The sequence below is a fragment of the Hemicordylus capensis genome, chromosome 6 (assembly GCF_027244095.1).
Source record: "Hemicordylus capensis ecotype Gifberg chromosome 6, rHemCap1.1.pri, whole genome shotgun sequence".
Lineage (NCBI taxonomy): Eukaryota > Metazoa > Chordata > Lepidosauria > Squamata > Cordylidae > Hemicordylus > Hemicordylus capensis.
In genome coordinates, this window is record NC_069662.1 from 56,342,968 (window position 1) to 56,364,878 (window position 21,911).

The 21,911-nt window shown below is 45.3% G+C and overlaps 1 pseudogene; it reads left to right on the forward strand.

The window, feature by feature from the left end:
• Positions 1 to 9,797: 9,797 nt before the first annotated feature.
• Positions 9,798 to 21,911, forward strand: part of LOC128330010 (membrane primary amine oxidase-like) — a 34,601-nt pseudogene continuing 22,487 nt past the window's right edge.

Genomic DNA, 21,911 nt, shown 5'->3' on the forward strand with positions numbered 1-21,911 from the left:
TTCAGGACCTCTGCATAAACGGCCATTGGTCCAAAAACGAGGCTCTCCATCATATAAACTGTCTGGAGTTTTTAGCGGTATACAAAGCTTTGAGGGGTTTTCTACCGAAGGTAAGAGGTCGTCACGTGCTGATTATGACAGACAATACTACAACCAAGGCCAACATCAACAGGCAGGGAGGGACCGGTTCTCGGTCCTTACTCTCTCTGACGCTAGATATTTGGCACTGGGCCTTTTCACATCACATGGACCTCTCTGCTTTTCACGTCAAAGCTCTGGACAATACTGTGGCGGATATTTTGAGCCGATCAAGACACACTATTCACGAGTGGAAGTTAGATCCAGGTGTACTTCATGCTGTTTTCGAAAGATGGGGTTCCCCACAGGTCGACCTTTTTGCGGGTGAGCACAATCATCAGTGCCCTCAGTTTCACTCCAGGGCAGGGGTTGGAATAGGCTCACTGGGTGGCACATTAACAACCAGCTGGTCAGGCAAATTCCTTTATCTGTTTCCCTTGGTTTCTCTTCTGCCTCAAGTTATCCAAAAGGTGGAGCTGGAGTGGGCAGACGGCATACTGATAGCCCCCTGGTGGCTGTGTCATCTATGATTTCCTAGCCTCCTCCACCTTTCCATGAGGCAGTTTCTGAGACTTCCTCTCCTGCTGTCGCTGTTGACTCTGCAGGAGGGGAGGATACTTCATCTGGACATCCGGTCTCTACGTCTAACGGCTTGGAGAATACGGCTGTCTGGCCACCAGAGTTAAGGAGGGTTCTGGCAGCAAGTAGGAGGCCCTCCACAGTAAAGTCATATGGGGCTAAATGGAAACAGTACTTAGAGTTCGCAACTACACAGGGCTCAACTGTCTCTGCTCAAGGTGATACTGGCTTACTTCTTACACTTGAAGAAGTCAGGACTCTCTATGCCATCAGTCAGAGTCCATCTAGTGGCGATCTCGGCATTCTGCGAGGCCCCTAGCCACAGTCCCTGCTTGTTTGGTCTAAAGGAGGTCAAGCAATTTTTGAAGGGCTTAGCTCATCTATACCTGGATGCTCCATCAGTAGCACCTTCGTGGGACTTGCCATGTGTACTCTCCGTGCTCATGGGGAAACTCTTTGAGCCCATGGCAACTTGTGACTTGAGGCTGCTAACCCTCAAAATTGTCTTTCTTGTTGCCATTACATCGGCCAGGAGAGTTGGGGAATTGAGGGCTTTGAGATGTGACCCTCCATTTCTGAGGTTTCACAAGGAAAAGGTTGTGTTGAACACTGATGTATCTTTCCTCCCCAAGGTGGTGTCTACCTTTCACAAATCCCAACCTATCTCATTGCCAGTCTTTTTCCCAATCCCTCGACAGATCTTGAATGTAGCTGGCATACACTAGATGTTCGGTGAGCTCTTGCCTTCTATGCAGATCACACTAAACAGTTTAGGAATTCGGTGGCCTTGTTTGTGACCTATGGAGTGCCCTGTAAGGGCCATAGGGCTTCATCTTAATCTATCTCCTCCTGGATTGTACAGACCATTAAATTGGCCTACCAGGTGGCTGGGCAGAATCCTCCAACCTCGCTGCGGGCTCATTCAACCAGGGCAGTGGCCACCTCAACTGCCTTTGCTTAGAGGCCTCTCCCTGAATTCGATCTGTCAGATGCTACTTGGGCATCTCCCTCCACGTTCATAAAGCATTATGCATTAGATGTGAGGGCTCACCAGGATGCCGCCTTTGAGGAAACAATTTTACAGGCAGTGTTCGATTGATTACTCCATCTCTCCTTATACCTGGTTCGTTATATGTTGACGTTTGCTGCGTTATCCTTGTTGGTCTTCAATAAAATCTGAGTTTGTTTCCATTCTATACCTTTGCCTTTAATTATTATACAGGTGGCTGATTTGCAAAAGGCCTTGGTGTCTCGTGCTCTGCCCCTCCCTCCATGGTTCTGGAGCTTGCGATGCACCCATCTGTGTGATGGACAAAGACCACTGAGAAGAACTGCAGGTTGCTTACCTGTAACTGGAGTTCTTCTTGTGGTCATCTGTCCAGTCACACACCCGCCCAGCCTGCCCCACTGCAGAGCATTATTCGACAGACTCTAGAACTGAGGAGGAGGGTGTGGGTCATGTGACTAAGGTGTATGGAGGGGGTGGAGCCTAGCTACCTAGCTGAAGGCAGAAAGTAAGAAAGATAAGCTTGTGAGGGGTCTGGATGCTTCTGTACGCTGGCGTAGAAGCCCATCTGTGTGACTGGACAGATGACCACAAGAACTCTAGTTACAGGTAAGCAACCTGCAGTTCTGAGCTATCTATCAACTTAGGTTTAGCAAAATTTATCATGGTTAACTTACAAAGTTGTTGAGAACATAAAAGGAGCTCTCCCAACAGTCCAGATTTAACGTTCTCCCCTCAGCTGTATTAGAGGGAAGATATAAAAGAGTCACTTTAAAGAATTGGCTGTACCCTTGTGGTGTAGAAGTAGTTGAGTCAATAGCTCATGTCTTGCTTCACTGTTCCTTTTATGAATCAATTCGCCTTATTTGGATTGAGCCTTATTTGAAGAAATGTTTTGGGCTTTCTGATGATCATTATGTTACTTTCGTTCTAGCGGACCGCCAAGAGGAGATTACTTACAGAACTGCATGTTTTTGTGCTGCGGTGTGCAAAATAAGATGCTTGCAAATTGGATTTTAATTCATTTGATTTGATTTTATTCTTGTAACTAAATTTATTGTTACAAATTGTTACAAATAAATTTAAATTTATTGTTCAGGAGCTATTTTGTTTGGTCATTGACTGTAAATAAACTAAACTAAAACTAAACAGTCCAGGTTTCAATTTGCTTGCAAAGTTGCTGAGCTATCTTGCAAAGTGTTTGTCTTGGTCTAGTCAGCTAAGTTCTTGGCTTATTTCATACAGCCAATAATTTCATTTTAACGAAATCACAATTACTGTGGCTAACATCAAGGCAAAGATTCCTACTTTCTGGCAGTGCTATGTATACTCACAAGTACTCGGCCCAAGGATAGGCCTTCCACACCTGTTTCCCAATGGAAGAAATTGCATTCCCTGTGAAATCCCTAGGGGGAAAAACAGATGCGGGAAGGGGAATGATGTTGAAATTGATATTCCTAAGTGGGATGCCTTCAAGTGGTGATTCCCGAGTGTCAGACAAACTTTGTCTGCGTGCTTCTGTGTGGAATGGAAAATGCGTTTTCAGAAACCTGCTGGACTTTGCGCTCTAAGTTTCTGAGTTTCTATTTCACAGCAGAGAGATAATTAATTAATAGGAGAAGCCTTCACATTCCTAGAACAATGCAGTTACTATTCAGGGGAGCCTATCTCTCCCCGCTGCTGCAAACCCCCACTTATTCTGCTCTGGGCAGATAGCTGACTTAACACTTTCGTTTGGTCTGTACTTTTCCATCCCACAGAGGCACTGACTTGCAAACACACTTTCTACAAAGCAATTACAAAGCAGCTTTCTATTAATGCTACACATGTCACATCTCCCCCCTTAAGAACCTTCTAATTATAAAATTCAAGGTTCTTCCTCAAGCCTCCTTAATTCTTCAGTGGCAATTTTCATATACATCACACACACATATCCTTAACCACCCATATCTGGCATGATTTGATATATATATAAAAATTTTACACATAACAGCAAAGTGTACATATAAAGATCATACAACTTATAGCAAGCAACATGATTTTAACCCATCTTTATCCCAAATAAAGTATAAATAACAGTCTTGCATTGTGGAACCAGATGCTTCTGGTGATTAATGGGTTATCAGCTTGTGGAAAGCGATAGCAATGACAAGTCATGTATAATCACACTGATTAATACAAGTGTCTATAAAATTTTAGGTAAGGCTTGAGCCAGCTTAATGTCTTAGAGCATAAAGGGATCAGTAACTTGGGGATAGGTGCAGACTTGCAGGTAAATGCTCTGGTTGAAACAATGAGATGATTGGCACAATATATAAGTGAAACAATAAGGAAATGACTGGAGAGCAAGCATGTGAGGTCCATGACCTTACAGCACAGGAGATAGCAAGGTTTTCAACATAATGATAGCACATAGTCACTACAAGAAAGTAATATAAGAAAGTGGTGCAAATCATCAACTCCCACCCCCCTTAGTGTCCTCTAAAGTCTGTCATGGCCAAAAAGGAAGCCATGGAGAGCTTTAGAATTCAAAATCTAAAAGTCCTTGGTAAGGAAAAATATATTTTAGTCCTTCAGTTGAGAACCAAATGCTCTTGTAAAATGTTGCAGGATTTTGGCTATCCTGATCCGTGTTGTTTTGGCTTGTTTGGCTAGTGTCCACAGACAAGCTTAAATGTTCATGTGTTTGGGAGCCTTGACTCCCTCCCCTTGTGGGCAATCGGATGGTTCCAGGGCTTTACAGCTTGGGGAAATGCTGTTACGTGTATGACTCCACAGAAAAGTGAACAAATTGGCTTGCTTGTTTGTTATCAGGCAGTCTTCAGGCGTTTGTTGTCTATCCTTCTCCTATAACACTTGGAAGCAGGAAGATGAACTGTGCATTAGGCCTTCTTCCTCGAACACAGGACAGGGTAGTAGATAGACGTTCTGTCACCATTGGGTTGGACTGGAAATGCAGATAGGGACTGCCCCCAGGTAGCTGCTGCTGCTGATTGTTAGTTTTCCTGGGTCACTGTTGATGGAGACTCCCTTGGGATCACATTCTGGCGATGGATCCAGGTATTCCTTCGATCTGGGGAGGAACAATCCTTCTTGGAAAGACAATTCAAGGCACTGTTGGTTGCAAACCTGTTTACTTGAGAGAAAGACAGGCAAGTGAGTTGCCAATTCCCTCCCCCCCATGTAGGGACAGCATCCTGAGACTAAGTCTCTGGGTGCCAACCGTTAGCACAAAAGGAAAAGTCAAGTTTTCAAGGCAAATAATACAAAGGATGGATAAAACCTGAGGCTATTTTCAATTTGGTCTTTTGGCATTTTTTTCTTTTTCCAATTTATATTTTTGTTTTCCTGCTTGCCCTGGGCCCCCCTTTCCCTGAAGACCAGAACAGGGGATGATGTCTTCATTTGAGGCTTGGTGGCCAGGCGTGAGGCTGTGTGTGGGGGCTGGTGCTTCTTGGAGGCTGGCTGGCTTGTGTTGTAGGCTGGTTTTTGATCACGAGAACAAAACAGCAATCCTGGGCAATAGCAAAGCAATAAAGTCAAAAAGAAAAAAGGCATTCACATTTTTCACCCCCCTTGTGAGTTTGGGGTTTTGAGGAGGCATTAAAGCCTTTCAGGTCAATCACAGTCACTGCTAACAAAGTCCAGTTTCCATGTGGCATCTCACATTCTCTTCTGCATCCTGTTTTTCCTCTTTACAACAACCCTGTGAGGCAGGCCAAATCATTTGAGTTGTAGGCTCTGTGTCGCCCAGCAAGTGTCTTGGCTGAATGAGGATTTGGACTCGGGTTTTCCCAGTCTTAATCCAGCACTCTAACCACTGCACTACGTTGGCTGACAATCATACTTACAGTCCTTCGTCAGGGCAATCAATCTCCATCCAGTATAACTGACTTCATCGTCAGTAACGTGTAGATAGTTGTGGTGTCCCAGTTCTCCATCTTTAGCCTCATAATTAACCAGTCACTGATGGATTCAAGTTTGGGTTTGACATTTCTGTAAAGTGAAAACAACCTCTCGAGACAAGGAAAAAGATAGCCCACAGTCAATCCCTGCCCTCTGTTTACCCACAGCTTGGGCATTACCTGACTTGGCATGTCCAGTGAGATACTATACCTTGGTAAAGTAGGATTGTTTACTACACAAATTACACAGGCTGTTGCCACATGTTCTGCAAAAGGGTACATCCAAGAGGCACAAAAGTGTCTTTGTATTGACTAGGGGAAAAAAACCAAAGGATTGGTTCTGCAATAATTCCACATCCATCTGCTGTTCTTTACCAGCCATCCTCTTCTAAGTGCGCCCCCCTGCTGTGGTGCAAAGTCGATGTCCTTTTTTTTTTTTTGAATATGTGGGGGGGTTGTGCCAAGATAGTTAGCACAGGAATCAAAGATGCTTGGAAACAGGAATAGAAGGAGCAGCAGTTTTAACTGCAGCATCTGCCATCCAATTACCCTTTGTCACTGGGTCATTTTCCTCTGGTGACCTCTGCTATGGATGACTGCAACCTCTTCTAGTAGTGTAACAGCAGTCTAGAGTTCTGATATCTGTGTCCCATATTTTACTTCCTTGTTTCCCACTGTTAAAATCTTCTTTCTTTCCAAGTGGCCCCATGAGTTGTGTAAAAATTACCTTGAAGGTGATGAGCTCTGCAAGCTGTGCTGACTGAGATACCTGGAGAAAGAGCATTGTCAGTCACTTCTCCATAGCCAGCTTACGTTGTCCATCTTACATGAAGCTGCCTCCATCTGTGTACAGTTCATCTTTAAGATCAGGATGGCTTGACATAGATGCAGTCCACAGCTTGCAAGCAATCATGTTCTTGGTCTTCTGTAGACTCAAAAGGAAGTAAGTTAGCTGGATTAAGAACAAAGTAGTAGCCATGGAAACCCCAGGATCCTCACCAAAGTCACATGATATTCGGTCATGTGTGAGGGAGTCAGCCATCTGCTGCCCCAGACTAATCCCTTTTAGCTGGGAAATTTCCAAGGTGAATTGCAAACCGATGCTTTGGAACTCCTTGCCACTTGCAGGATTGGCAAAACAAAATTCCTTTCATTAAATCTCATGTCTGGGATTTTAAGATTCAGCTGCTGTGAAGGCAAAGCAGGGCTGGTGGATGAGTCAAATTAAAAAAAATTTTTTTTGAACCTTAGACCATTTGATTAGTAGCTTTCAGTTTACATCAAATTCAACTAGCAGAAATATTGCATAGATTTTGCAAACATGACAGTAATACAATTAGACTCATTTATCTTAAAATCCATTTTTCCTTCTCACCCACAATTAATCTGGCTGGAACACAAACTGCTTTTCGGAGAACCTCTTGAGTTCACAGAAATAGGTAAGATAAGATAGATCATTGTCAAGGAATTCAGTAAACATAACATATAAAGGCTTATGATACTCAGTAGTGGCAGAAATATCACAATTAACTTGATATAAGAATGAATGAATTAGAGCTTGCTCTCATGCCTAATGCATTTAGCCATAAGCAGCACTTCTGCAGAGGTGGGAAGATTCAGCCCTCAGTTGGCCAGCCGACCGCTGAAAGTTCCCTGTGTTGCTCAGGCCATGACCAATTTTATGTTCAATTAATATAATAATTGTGAATTTTGGAATTCAGTGTCAGAGCAAGTTTGGTCTGGAACAGTTTACAGAAAGGAAAAACAAAACAAAACATGTCACTGGTATAAATACATTCACAAATACAACAGAATAAACAGAATAAATACAACAGAAACCTCATCTTCACAGAGATGAGCTATAAAATTGATGTGGGTTGAATTCCTATACAGAACCAGAGCTTTGGGCTCCCTCTCAGAAACATGCGCACACACACAGAGGCTCGTCTTGTGTATTTCACAGAACAAAGGACTAAACAAAGAAAACTTCATATGAATCCCAAAGAATTTTATAGCATTTTAAATATGTCAGCCATAAACTCAGTTAAGAAAGTAGTTTAAACAGAACAACCTTATCACAGTTATCCATGAAAACAACCTGTAATTCTATATTACCTTTCCACATCACAATCTTATAACTTACTGGTGCTTTTCAAGCATTTTTCTTTTTGTTGTTGTTAACAACCTCCAACAAAAAACCCTTTTACGTATTTCCTTCTAGTTTTTTCCTTCTTCTTTTGTCTGCAATTCCCATATGCATTCCTTCAACACTCCATTTTCTTTCCTCTTTTCCAACTCAAATAGTTGAAGAGAGATGGAAAAAGAAAAAGAACAAAAGCAGCCTTTTGTTCAGAGAAACTTTTGCAGCTAGGACAGTTATCTTTTGGCTTCGTGACAACAGGACAGTAGCAGCAAGATTTTTTTTTGTAACACAAGGGCAAAGCCTGGAAGCAACTTGGAAACAGAACACAGAGAGAGAAATGATTTTTGCAAAAGACAAATCATTCTTCCTTCTTTAACACTTATAAAACAGAGGCAAGTGCAAAAGGATGTTATTTTCGGAGTCAGGAGGCCTCTAACTCGAGTTCATAGTGGCCAAACTTTCATACAAAGGCATTTCAAAACATGTTTTCTAAGAGCACTCTTTGCTCCCATGATAATCACCCAATTTTTCAACACACACACTCCAAAGGTGTACATGAAATCCGTTCAGATTTTGTGTACTTGCTATTTCTGCTACCCATAGCCCCCCCCTTTGAGTTGGTCGGGCTTAGACTGTTTATTTCTGACTCAAAGCCGCCCCTCCTTGGGCTCTTGGCTTAAGTCACTCCTTCCCAGGCAGCCCTACTTCGGCTGTGGGTTTTTTTTGTTTTTTTCCCCCCTCTCTCTCTCTTTCCCCCTCCTCGAGCTGAAAGATTAAACCGCCCCTGCTTGGACTTTTTCTCCCCCTTTGCCCCTCTTGGGCTGAGGAGAACCAAAAGACGTCTTTGGATTTCACTCTCTCACTCACTCTAGACGTTTGTAGGAAGACACCGACACCAGATTCGCGCCGCCTGTTTCAGTTCACTCCCGTCGCCGGGTTTATGAACCTAATAGGGCGTCCCGCCTTGTCAGAGACAAGGTCCACACTCACGGTAGGTTTGCCCCTTGTGGGCGCCCCTTCTGCATTCGCCAAACTTACACTCTGTTCACAACCATACGCCTTCTCCTTCTTCCCCAAGTCAGTTCCGACACCCTCTGTGGTGTCTCGGCCCCCTGATCTTGGTTTCCTACGTCCTGAAGGGGGGCCTTTTTCAGCCCTCCCTTCCTTTCTATTGCTGTTCTAACACTCTTTTCTTTCCCTGTGGGTGCGTTCCTGGTTCGCGAGTGGTGTCCCCCACTCCCAGTGCCCCTGGTAGGCTGGACGACGTCCTACCACCCTTCCTCGAGGTTCCTTACCTTAATTCTCCTCTTAGGTGTTTCCTTCCGCGCCCGTGTGGCAACCAGTGACCGTCGCCCTTACCCACGGGTCCAAATCCATCTCCTTCCAAAGAGGGAAGTGGCGCCGAGAGAAGTTGACTCCGGTGGTCGGGCGAGAAATCACTTGGCTGCACTGGGCAGGTCAACCGACCAGCTTGACCATCCCGGACGAGCCCCCAGGAAATGTTACCTGAGAAATCAACACTGAGTCCGGGATGGTGAAGGAAACAAAAAGGTTTATTTATTTCACAGCGCTGAGGACGTCCCTGGTGCCTCTCGGCCAAGATCCAGGGAGCGTGCCTCTTACAGACTAACAAGAGTTTATAAAGATTTTTCTCCACCCCTCAGCATCTACATTCATCCAATCACGATATAGAAAGATTTACATACTTCCAGAAAAGTTCAGGAAAATTCCATTCCGTATGGTTTACAAGAGTTTCTACAAGCTCAATTTCTAATGACTTGAGTTCCCTTGGTATGCTCACTTATCTTATCTACTAGGGCTGCTAGGGCCTCTTTCAGTTGCTGTTGGATTTTAATTAACGGCTAACGGCTTATCTCAGTGAGGCCCAATACACATTCCTAAGGAGGGGGTTCCTACTCTTAGCTCTAGCCTAATGCTAGAGAGAAGCACCTACTTGCTTCAATACACATTTGCTCTGCATACAAAATGGCATGGCTTATGCCCATGTCACACTATGGCAAGCAGATCCCTATATATGGGGGCGGGAAAGGTAACCACAAAAAGGAGTTCACACTCTACCTGGCAAATGCTGGTCTGGGTTAAGCAGGGCAGCAAGGGGTCTTCTGCTGCAGAGAACACTCTGGCTGCCTCCTCCTTCCTGGCTTGCTTGGGCCCTACTCAAGTTCAGGCTTCACTGCGGCCTACACGGAGGCCTCCGTGGAAGCCCCGCCGATCAGCTGAGAGGCGGGAGGAAAGGAGCTCTTTGCAGCTTGCCTGCTGCTTCGATTGCGGGCCAGCAGAACAAGCAGGAGAGACGGCGAAGAGGGCAAGTGGCTGAGAGGCTATGGGGCTGGGCAGGGGGCAATGGGGAGTCACATGAGGTGCCCCTGGGGTGCCCCTCCAGGCAGTGGGGCCCCCAGACAACTGTCTCCCCTTGCCCTATCATTGTTACGCTCCTGCCTGTGTACATGCATGGTGGCCTCCAAAATGGCCACTGCGTGCTTAGAGAGGCCTGAAACGGGCCCGAAGGAGACCATAGGGAGGCTGGCAGGGGAGCGGAAACAGCTGGAGACACACACACCCATGGCTGCAGCAGCACCACTTCACCGGCAGTAAGTCTGCCTTCCTCCAAAAAAGATTTACACCCCTGGCACACCCAAACTGGACCCAAACTGGTCCCAAACTAGTGCCCAGAACAACACAGTGTTGCCTGCCAGTCTTTGCAGAATTATAGCAATATTCTTGGAGTTGGATGGTTAATCTTAACTCAAGCTAATGCAGCCTGTGCTCTTTTGTGCTACTCTAGATGATCAAGAAGCAGCTGGTGGCCTCCATCAAGGCCCTGCAGAAGCATTATGTAACCTCTGATGCACTAGTAACCAGTGATGATGGGGATGCCAACACCCTCTGCTGTGCTCTAGAGGCTGTATTTGTGCATGGATTGAAGACTAAGCACATCAAACCAGAGTCTGGAGCAAAAGGGAGAAGACTTGGGGGGCGTCTACCCCTTCCCCAGCCAGTTTTCTGGGCCCTGCTAAAATCTATCACCCACAGGTGAGAGTGGAGAGGTGAATTTACAACTGTCACCAAAACTTGCTAACTGTGTCTTGTTTAGCATCACTGCTGGGAGTGAGTGACTTGGGGTGAGGCTTCTAGATAAAGAAAATAGCTACAAACTCAAGGGGATATGGCTGATGAGGGGCCTTCTTCTCCTCTTGATAGATCTCTGCAATATATCAGCAAAGGTCTCTAATTCACAATAATTTAACAGTAGCAGCAACAGCAACAAAGTTCTTTTTTCTTAGACATGCATCTAGGGGTAGAGAGGACAGTCCTTAAGAATTTAGTTTGAACTTTCGCTACGGCATCCTGGTTTAATATAGATTCCCATTTGTGCCCCATGTAGAATTTGGGCCAGGGTTTTAGCCTCAACAAACTTTAAAGCTGCTGGAATTATTTCTCCTCCTTTCCTTAAAAAAATACCTCTTAAAGGCCATTGGATATTTTAGAGCCATTTGTAGAACATGCTTAATAGGAGACTTCCAAATCTCCATAGAATGGAATACTACTCCCAGATATTTAAAAGTAGGAACCTAATTTCCAAAGTTAAATTGCTGAAATAGAAAAAATTCAGAGGGAAATCAGGAGTCCATTTTTTGTGCTACTGAGCTAAGTTTTTGTGCTAGAAAAGACTATGAGCTTAGTTGTTGTACTGAGAACAAATTCCTGACCTGCGCATATGCTCAGAGGCACCCTGTTCTTTAACTGATGTGTGTATTCATCCCTTGAGCCTCTATTTTGCATCTGACTCCAATTGGGATTTAAACCTTGGGATTTTAAAGACAAAAACAGTAGATTCTGCAAGCTTGAAGGCTGCCAATCCCTAATATAGATGATAGCCAGCTGATGCAATTGTCTCATCACCTCAGAGAGGGAAGGCATATCCCTCTCTGGCTGTTGCTCCCTTGCAACTGGTCTTCAGAGGCATCCTGCCTTTGAACCTGGAGCTAGTCTATAGACATCCACACATCTATAATGCACTTGTCCTTCATTTACTCGTATAATCCCCCTTTAATGCCATCTAAACTAGTGGCTATCATCATATCTTGTGGAAGAGAATTCCAAAGACCAATTATGCGCTGTGTGAGGATTATGTGCTTTTGTCCATCCTAAATCTTCTGTCAGTCAGTCTCATTGGCTGACCCTGATTCTAGTGTTGTACGGAATGGGGGAAAATGCTTTCTATCCACTTTCTTCACACCATGAATAATTTTATAAGGCTCTATCACATCCCTACTTAGTCACTTTTTTCCAGATGAAAAAGTCCAAAACATTGTCGTCTAAGTACAATGGAGTACCATAAGGAAGGTACTCCAGCCCCCTCCAACCCCCATTAAAATTAATGCATATACAGCCACACACACACACACACACACACACACACACACACACACACACAAACACACACCTCTGTACAGACAGCTGTATGCATAGTGCATTGTATTGTTTGAATAGGGCTCAGGTCTTGAGCACCATTTAGGATTAAGCCTAGGATAACCTCCCCTCTGGTTGGTTCCTTGACCAACTGTTCTATGGCACAATCATTTTGGGTATTGAGAAATTTGCTCTCTTTATGATGACATGAACATGAATGTACCCAGTGTGCAAGTAACACAAGTCACCCATTATTACAGCACTTTTCCCCTTGGATGTCTTCTTAGTTTCTTTCTCCAGCTCAAAATCACACCCAATATTTTGATCAGGAGGGTGATGGTGGGTAATAAATTACTTTTTATGTCTGATATTACTATGGAGGAGTCTGCTCGGCCTGGCACCGCCCACCTCGACACGTATTGATGATAAAAGATACTGTCTGTCCGGATTTAGGGAGGAGGAATTATCTAAATAAACTTTCCACCCTCTCGCACGAAATTATAGGCACGGGCATTGCCTCAGAGTTGGGGGAGTAGGGATGTATATTCACTCCACTCCTTCACCTTTCAGCAGGAGCCACATGCCCGAGCTCCTCTCTGGGAGTCCACTAGACCAACAAACCCCATCCCTGCTGATCATCTCATCTTCAGCAGCCCCAGCCTTAAATAAATTTAAAGCCCTACATTTAGGACACTCCTCCCCGCTTCCAGCTTGCTCCCTCTTCCCTGGCCAGGCAAGTGGATTGGCCACCGAATCCCTGGCCTCCCAAGGGGCCTTTTCCTCCAACTCCACCCCCTTCACTAGCATTTCTATACATGTCTGCAGCTGTGGAGCTGATATCATCGCAATTCCATCTCCACCATTCTGCTGCCTCTTGGGCTGCACACACCCATCCCCCAGAAGCTGTTGCATGCCTCTCTGAGCTCTTCCTGACTAGAGATGTGCAAATTGATTCGGGTACAAATCAATTTGTACCTGAATCTAGCTGATTCGGGTGATTCGGAGACAAAACAAATCACCCCTGTGGTCCATTGGCTAGATTCGAGTACAAATCGAATCACGCCTGGTTCGATTTGAATCAATTTGAGATTCGGATCCCTCCTAATAATCCCCTGAGATTCCCAGCATTCAATTTTTTTAAAAAGCTAAGCTCTAGCCCTTGTAGAAGTGAAGTTATGGAGCAAAATGTTTGGTCACTATTTTTCAAGTGTTTGGATTCTTTGGTGTATAATAACTTTCCCTCAATGAATCCCTATGAGGATTCATTACACACTTTCATTTATTCTGTTCATTTTGACTGTCTTTTTGACAGTGCCAACTGTCAACTGCCATGTGCCAACTACACCCTACTCCCACCAGCAAGGCAGTGGGGTACTACTCTGTTTGTGTTCTAGGATTGTTTTCAAGTGTTTAGGCTCTTTGGTGTCTAATAACCTTTCCTCATAATGAAGAGTCTAAAAATTCCTAAAATATAAACTGAGTATCCAGTTGCTTGTGGGTTGGGGGGCAGTTGGAACATGAGATGCCATTAATTCTCCACCCCCACCTGCAAAGGAGTGGGGTCAAAATTTTGGGTATACAGTGTACTGTGCTTGATTGGCCAGCAAACTCGCCTGACCTGACCCCATAATCTATGGGGCATTGCCAAGAGAAGGATGAGAGACATGAGACCAAACAATGCAGAAGAGCTGAAGGCCGCTAATGAAGCATCCTGGTCTTCCATAATACCTCATCAGTGCCACAGGCTGATAGCATCCATGCCACGCCGCATTGAGGCAGTAATTGCTGCAAAAGGGGCCCAAACCAAGTACTGAATACATATGCATGCTTATACTTTTCAGAGGTCCGATATTGTTCTATTCTACAATCCTTGTCTTCTTGGTTCCATGTAATATTCTAATTTTCTGGGATTGTGGATTTGGGGTTTTCATGAGCTGTACGTCATGATCATCACAATTATAACAAATTAAGGCTTGACTTATCTCGCTTTGCATGTAATGCGTGTGTCTCATATATCAGTTTCACCTTTTAATTTGCATTACTGAAATTAATGGACTTTTGCACGATATTCTAATTTTCCGAGTTTCACCTGTATACTGAATCAGACCATTGGTCTATCTAGCTCAGTATTGTCTTCATAGACTGGCAGTGGCTTCTCCAAGGTTGCAGGCAGGAATCTCTCTCAGCCCTATCTTGGAGATGCCAGGGAGGGAACTTGAAAACCTTCCGCTCTTCCCAGAGCGGCTCCATTCCCTGAGGGGAATATCTTACAGTGCTCACACTTCTAGTCTCCCCTTCAAATGCAACCAGGGCTGACCCTGCTTAGCTAAGGGGACAAGTCATGCTTGCTACCATGAGACAAGTAGCAAATGAGAGTGGATTCATGGTTTGTATTGAAAATTTCACTTGCTACCAAAGAATCTACACTCAGAACACCTCAGAAACAACAGAACCCTGTACCCCATGTGTTAGCAACCCATGGGGGGGGGCTGGCAACCTATGTGCACTACACCACCACTCACTCTGGGCCACCCCAGCACCCCCCAAGTGCAATCAAGGGGCTGCTGAAACCTCCATTACACCTTATGGGGGAAAACCTTAAAGATCCGTAAACTTCAACAAATCAGCAAAAATCAGACCTCTGCCCAAATCCTTTGAAAAAATCATGGTAGCTTCCTTGCCCCCCTTGGCCACTATGACCAACCCCACACCAATCTAGGACACCCCTTTCCCCCCGACATGAAGCGATACACCTCCATTATACCTCATGGGGGGAAACCTTAAAGACACGTAAACCTCAACAATTCACCAAAAAATCAGCCCTTTGCCCAATTCCTCTGCAATTTGGGTGGTAGCCTCCACTCATTAGGCACTACCACCACACCACACTCTTTTGGCCCTGGGCCCAGGTTTTTGATCTGAATTGATTCAGATTCATTCAGATCCGAATCGAATCTGGGGTGATTCGGATGGGTCAGATTCAGGCCCAAAAACAGATTGGGGGTGCTTCGATTTGGATCAGAATCAAAACACTGAAAATCCAAATTGCACACCCTATTCCTGACTTCTGAAAGGTAATTACTGGGGTTGTCCTGGCATCTGGAGCCCCCTGCTTCTCTCAGCACACTGCCATTTGTCTGGGTAAACAACCCTGTCTCACGAAGGAGGGTAGGAAATCCTGACACTGTCCAAACACTGGATGGACTAGGCTAGAGGTTCTCAAACTGGTCCATGAGCTCCATCTATGTAGTCCACAGAACAGTTGAGAATATAAATATTTGTCATTTTGTCTTGCATTTGATTTCTCTCTCTCTCTTTAGCTATATATGAGATACTGTATGTGCTTTGATTTACAGAACAACAACAACAAACTTCATCAAGTGCTCCACTGAGACCCCAAGCATTTTTCAAGAGGTCTGTGAAAAAATGGGTTGAAAATATCTGGACTAAACTAACATCACAGCTGGTAGCTGTCACAGGGAGTCTCCACATGTTTTTCTTCTATGATGTTCTTGATAGGGAAGGGAGTTCTCCTCGTGACCTCTTCCTTTCTGGCCTCTACCCAATCTCGTCACATTTCTGGAGTAACATATCCCGCTATAGTTCTAGCAGCTTCACTGCCACTGGGGGTCTTCGTTGTGAGAACGGCTGTGGACACTTCACTCAGGACCTTGCAACAATGAACCTGAAAGCCCTCCTCATTCTTCTGGTGCTTGCTCTGGCTACTATTTTTGCCTTAGTGTGTGTGTTGCTGACTCGGAAGGAGACGCTTCCCCACTGCAGTGCCAAGTCACAGGCTTCCCTGAATGGAAGGCACAGCAACAAGAGTCTGGTATTTGCTGACCTGTCAGCAGAAGAGATGGACGTGGTGGTCAAGTACTTACAGAACCACCTGGGATTGCCCTTGGTAGATGCTTATCATGCCAACCCTGCTGATAACTGCATTTACTACTTGGATGTGGAACTTCCTCACAAAGAAGAGGTGCTGAAGTTCCTTGATCATGGTGGGCCACACCCCACCCGACAAGCACTGGCCGTGATGTACTTTGGAAACCAGCCAGATCCAAATATCACAGAGTACATCGTGGGCCCACTCCCAACTCCAACATACCATCGGGATGTGACCATGCAGAAGTATGGAAGAAAGTTATCCTACCATAGTAGATCTGTAATAGGCAATGAATATGAAGAAATTGGGAAATTCCTGCTGAACAAGAAGCTTCCTGAGGCACCCAATTTCCTAAAGGAGGCATTTGGGCATAATGGGAGTGACTTTCAAAGCCTCACATCAGCCCCTCGGGGGTTCCAGTCTGGAGATCGAGTCACTTGGTTTACGTTGTTCCAGAATACAAAGGGCTTCTTCCTGCACCCGGTGGGACTGGAGCTCTTGGTAGACCACAGTAGTCTGGATATCTCTCAGTGGAGTGTACCAAAGGTATTCTATAATGGTCAGTATTATAATGGCTTGGCAAAGCTGGAAAGAGAGTATCTAGGGGGGCGTGTGCCTCTGGCAAAAGTCAAGACAGCCTCACCAGATGGGGTTTTTTCCTCAATGGAGCCAAAGTTCCCTCATCAGGAATCAGGCCCTTTGTCCCATGAGCCTTGTGGGCCACGCTACAGTGTGAGAAACAACCAGGTTGTCTCCTCCTCCTGGAGTTTTGCCTTCAGGATCGATGTGAACAGGGGACCATGAATCTATGATATCACATTCAAGGGCCAAAGGATTGTCTATGAACTCAGTGTGCAGGATGCCATGTCTGTTTATGGATCCAACAGCCCTGGTGGGATGTCAACCCGATACATGGATGGGAGTTTTGGAATAGGAAGGTTCATGTATTCACTGGTCCGGGGGGTCGACTGTCCATACTCTGCTACTTTTCTCGATGCCCTGTACTTAATGGAGACCTTGAAACCAGAGGTGCAGAAGAACTCAATCTGTGTTTTTGAGCAGAATGTAGAGGTCCCTTTTCGGCGGCATTACTCCAACCTTCAATCCCTCCACTATGGGGGACTGCCTGCTACTGCACTGGTTCTGCGTTCTGTGGCAACTTTGGGCAACTATGACTATATCTGGGACTTTGTTTTTCATCCAAATGGTGCCATTGAAAACAAAGTCCGAGCCACTGGATACATAACCTCATCTTTCTTCTATGGTGATGGGCTAGAGGAAGCCAAGCTGGCGGAAGCGAAGCTGGCGGAAGCGAAGGTGGAGGCAGCGCAACTGAAGGGGGAGGAAGTGCAATGGAAGAAGATTGACCTTTGTTCGCTTGTAAAAAATGTTATATTATCTGTAGAGCTCTGTACAAAGTTCTGTTGTTATTATTATTATAGTTTTTTTTAAGTCAGCAAATTTTCCAAGCTGTTTCAAAATAAATATTCAGAGACTTCTCGGTCCCTCCCCCCCCCCCATATCCAAGCCCTATGGCAAGCAGATCCCTATATATGGGGGCGGGAAAGGTAACCACAAAAAGGAGTTCACACTCTACCTGGCAAATGCTGGTCTGGGTTAAGCAGGGCAGCAAGGGGTCTTCTGCTGCAGAGAACACTCTGGCTGCCTCCTCCTTCCTGGCTTGCTTGGGCCCTACTCGAGTTCAGGCTTCACTGCGGCCTACACGGAGGCCTCCGTGGAAGCCCCGCCGATCAGCTGAGAGGCGGGAGGAAAGGAGCTCTTTGCAGCTTGCCTGCTGCTTCGATTGCGGGCCAGCAGAACAAGCAGGAGAGACGGCGAAGAGGGCAAGTGGCTGAGAGGCTATGGGGCTGGGCAGGGGGCAATGGGGAGTCACATGAGGTGCCCCTGGGGTGCCCCTCCAGGCAGTGGGGCCCCCAGACAACTGTCTCCCCTTGCCCTATCATTGTTACGCTCCTGCCTGTGTACATGCATGGTGGCCTCCAAAATGGCCACTGCGTGCTTAGAGAGGCCTGAAACGGGCCCGAAGGAGACCATAGGGAGGCTGGCAGGGGAGCGGAAACAGCTGGAGACACACACACCCATGGCTGCAGCAGCACCACTTCACCGGCAGTAAGTCTGCCTTCCTCCAAAAAAGATTTACACCCCTGGCACACCCAAACTGGACCCAAACTGGTCCCAAACTAGTGCCCAGAACAACACAGTGTTGCCTGCCAGTCTTTGCAGAATTATAGCAATATTCTTGGAGTTGGATGGTTAATCTTAACTCAAGCTAATGCAGCCTGTGCTCTTTTGTGCTACTCTAGATGATCAAGAAGCAGCTGGTGGCCTCCATCAAGGCCCTGCAGAAGCATTATGTAACCTCTGATGCACTAGTAACCAGTGATGATGGGGATGCCAACACCCTCTGCTGTGCTCTAGAGGCTGTATTTGTGCATGGATTGAAGACTAAGCACATCAAACCAGAGTCTGGAGCAAAAGGGAGAAGACTTGGGGGGCGTCTACCCCTTCCCCAGCCAGTTTTCTGGGCCCTGCTAAAATCTATCACCCACAGGTGAGAGTGGAGAGGTGAATTTACAACTGTCACCAAAACTTGCTAACTGTGTCTTGTTTAGCATCACTGCTGGGAGTGAGTGACTTGGGGTGAGGCTTCTAGATAAAGAAAATAGCTACAAACTCAAGGGGATATGGCTGATGAGGGGCCTTCTTCTCCTCTTGATAGATCTCTGCAATATATCAGCAAAGGTCTCTAATTCACAATAATTTAACAGTAGCAGCAACAGCAACAAAGTTCTTTTTTCTTAGACATGCATCTAGGGGTAGAGAGGACAGTCCTTAAGAATTTAGTTTGAACTTTCGCTACGGCATCCTGGTTTAATATAGATTCCCATTTGTGCCCCATGTAGAATTTGGGCCAGGGTTTTAGCCTCAACAAACTTTAAAGCTGCTGGAATTATTTCTCCTCCTTTCCTTAAAAAAATACCTCTTAAAGGCCATTGGATATTTTAGAGCCATTTGTAGAACATGCTTAATAGGAGACTTCCAAATCTCCATAGAATGGAATACTACTCCCAGATATTTAAAAGTAGGAACCTAATTTCCAAAGTTAAATTGCTGAAATAGAAAAAATTCAGAGGGAAATCAGGAGTCCATTTTTTGTGCTACTGAGCTAAGTTTTTGTGCTAGAAAAGACTATGAGCTTAGTTGTTGTACTGAGAACAAATTCCTGACCTGCGCATATGCTCAGAGGCACCCTGTTCTTTAACTGATGTGTGTATTCATCCCTTGAGCCTCTATTTTGCATCTGACTCCAATTGGGATTTAAACCTTGGGATTTTAAAGACAAAAACAGTAGATTCTGCAAGCTTGAAGGCTGCCAATCCCTAATATAGATGATAGCCAGCTGATGCAATTGTCTCATCACCTCAGAGAGGGAAGGCATATCCCTCTCTGGCTGTTGCTCCCTTGCAACTGGTCTTCAGAGGCATCCTGCCTTTGAACCTGGAGCTAGTCTATAGACATCCACACATCTATAATGCACTTGTCCTTCATTTACTCGTATAATCCCCCTTTAATGCCATCTAAACTAGTGGCTATCATCATATCTTGTGGAAGAGAATTCCAAAGACCAATTATGCGCTGTGTGAGGATTATGTGCTTTTGTCCATCCTAAATCTTCTGTCAGTCAGTCTCATTGGCTGACCCTGATTCTAGTGTTGTACGGAATGGGGGAAAATGCTTTCTATCCACTTTCTTCACACCATGAATAATTTTATAAGGCTCTATCACATCCCTACTTAGTCACTTTTTTCCAGATGAAAAAGTCCAAAACATTGTCGTCTAAGTACAATGGAGTACCATAAGGAAGGTACTCCAGCCCCCTCCAACCCCCATTAAAATTAATGCATATACAGCCACACACACACACACACACACACACACCTGTACAGACAGCTGTATGCATAGTGCATTGTATTGTTTGAATAGGGCTCAGGTCTTGAGCACCATTTAGGATTAAGCCTAGGATAACCTCCCCTCTGGTTGGTTCCTTGACCAACTGTTCTATGGCACAATCATTTTGGGTATTGAGAAATTTGCTCTCTTTATGATGACATGAACATGAATGTACCCAGTGTGCAAGTAACACAAGTCACCCATTATTACAGCACTTTTCCCCTTGGATGTCTTCTTAGTTTCTTTCTCCAGCTCAAAATCACACCCAATATTTTGATCAGGAGGGTGATGGTGGGTAATAAATTACTTTTTATGTCTGATATTACTATGGAGGAGTCTGCTCGGCCTGGCACCGCCCACCTCGACACGTATTGATGATAAAAGATACTGTCTGTCCGGATTTAGGGAGGAGGAATTATCTAAATAAACTTTCCACCCTCTCGCACGAAATTATAGGCACGGGCATTGCCTCAGAGTTGGGGGAGTAGGGATGTATATTCACTCCACTCCTTCACCTATCAGCAGGAGCCACAAGCCCGAGCTCCTCTCTGGGAGTCCACTAGACCAACAAACCCCATCCCTGCTGATCATCTCATCTTCAGCAGCCCCAGCCTTAAATAAATTTAAAGCCCTACATTTAGGACACTCCTCCCCGCTTCCAGCTTGCTCCCTCTTCCCTGGCCAGGCAAGTGGATTGGCCACCGAATCCCTGGCCTCCCAAGGGGCCTTTTCCTCCAACTCCACCCCCTTCACTAGCATTTCTATACATGTCTGCAGCTGTGGAGCTGATATCATCGCAATTCCATCTCCACCATTCTGCTGCCTCTTGGGCTGCACACACCCATCCCCCAGAAGCTGTTGCATGCCTCTCTGAGCTCTTCCTGACTAGAGATGTGCAAATTGATTCGGGTACAAATCAATTTGTACCTGAATCTAGCTGATTCGGGTGATTCGGAGACAAAACAAATCACCCCTGTGGTCCATTGGCTAGATTCGAGTACAAATCGAATCACGCCTGGTTCGATTTGAATCAATTTGAGATTCGGATCCCTCCTAATAATCCCCTGAGATTCCCAGCATTCAATTTTTTTAAAAAGCTAAGCTCTAGCCCTTGTAGAAGTGAAGTTATGGAGCAAAATGTTTGGTCACTATTTTTCAAGTGTTTGGATTCTTTGGTGTATAATAACTTTCCCTCAATGAATCCCTATGAGGATTCATTACACACTTTCATTTATTCTGTTCATTTTGACTGTCTTTTTGACAGTGCCAACTGTCAACTGCCATGTGCCAACTACACCCTACTCCCACCAGCAAGGCAGTGGGGTACTACTCTGTTTGTGTTCTAGGATTGTTTTCAAGTGTTTAGGCTCTTTGGTGTCTAATAACCTTTCCTCATAATGAAGAGTCTAAAAATTCCTAAAATATAAACTGAGTATCCAGTTGCTTGTGGGTTGGGGGGCAGTTGGAACATGAGATGCCATTAATTCTCCACCCCCACCTGCAAAGGAGTGGGGTCAAAATTTTGGGTATACAGTGTACTGTGCTTGATTGGCCAGCAAACTCGCCTGACCTGACCCCATAATCTATGGGGCATTGCCAAGAGAAGGATGAGAGACATGAGACCAAACAATGCAGAAGAGCTGAAGGCCGCTAATGAAGCATCCTGGTCTTCCATAATACCTCATCAGTGCCACAGGCTGATAGCATCCATGCCACGCCGCATTGAGGCAGTAATTGCTGCAAAAGGGGCCCAAACCAAGTACTGAATACATATGCATGCTTATACTTTTCAGAGGTCCGATATTGTTCTATTCTACAATCCTTGTCTTCTTGGTTCCATGTAATATTCTAATTTTCTGGGATTGTGGATTTGGGGTTTTCATGAGCTGTACGTCATGATCATCA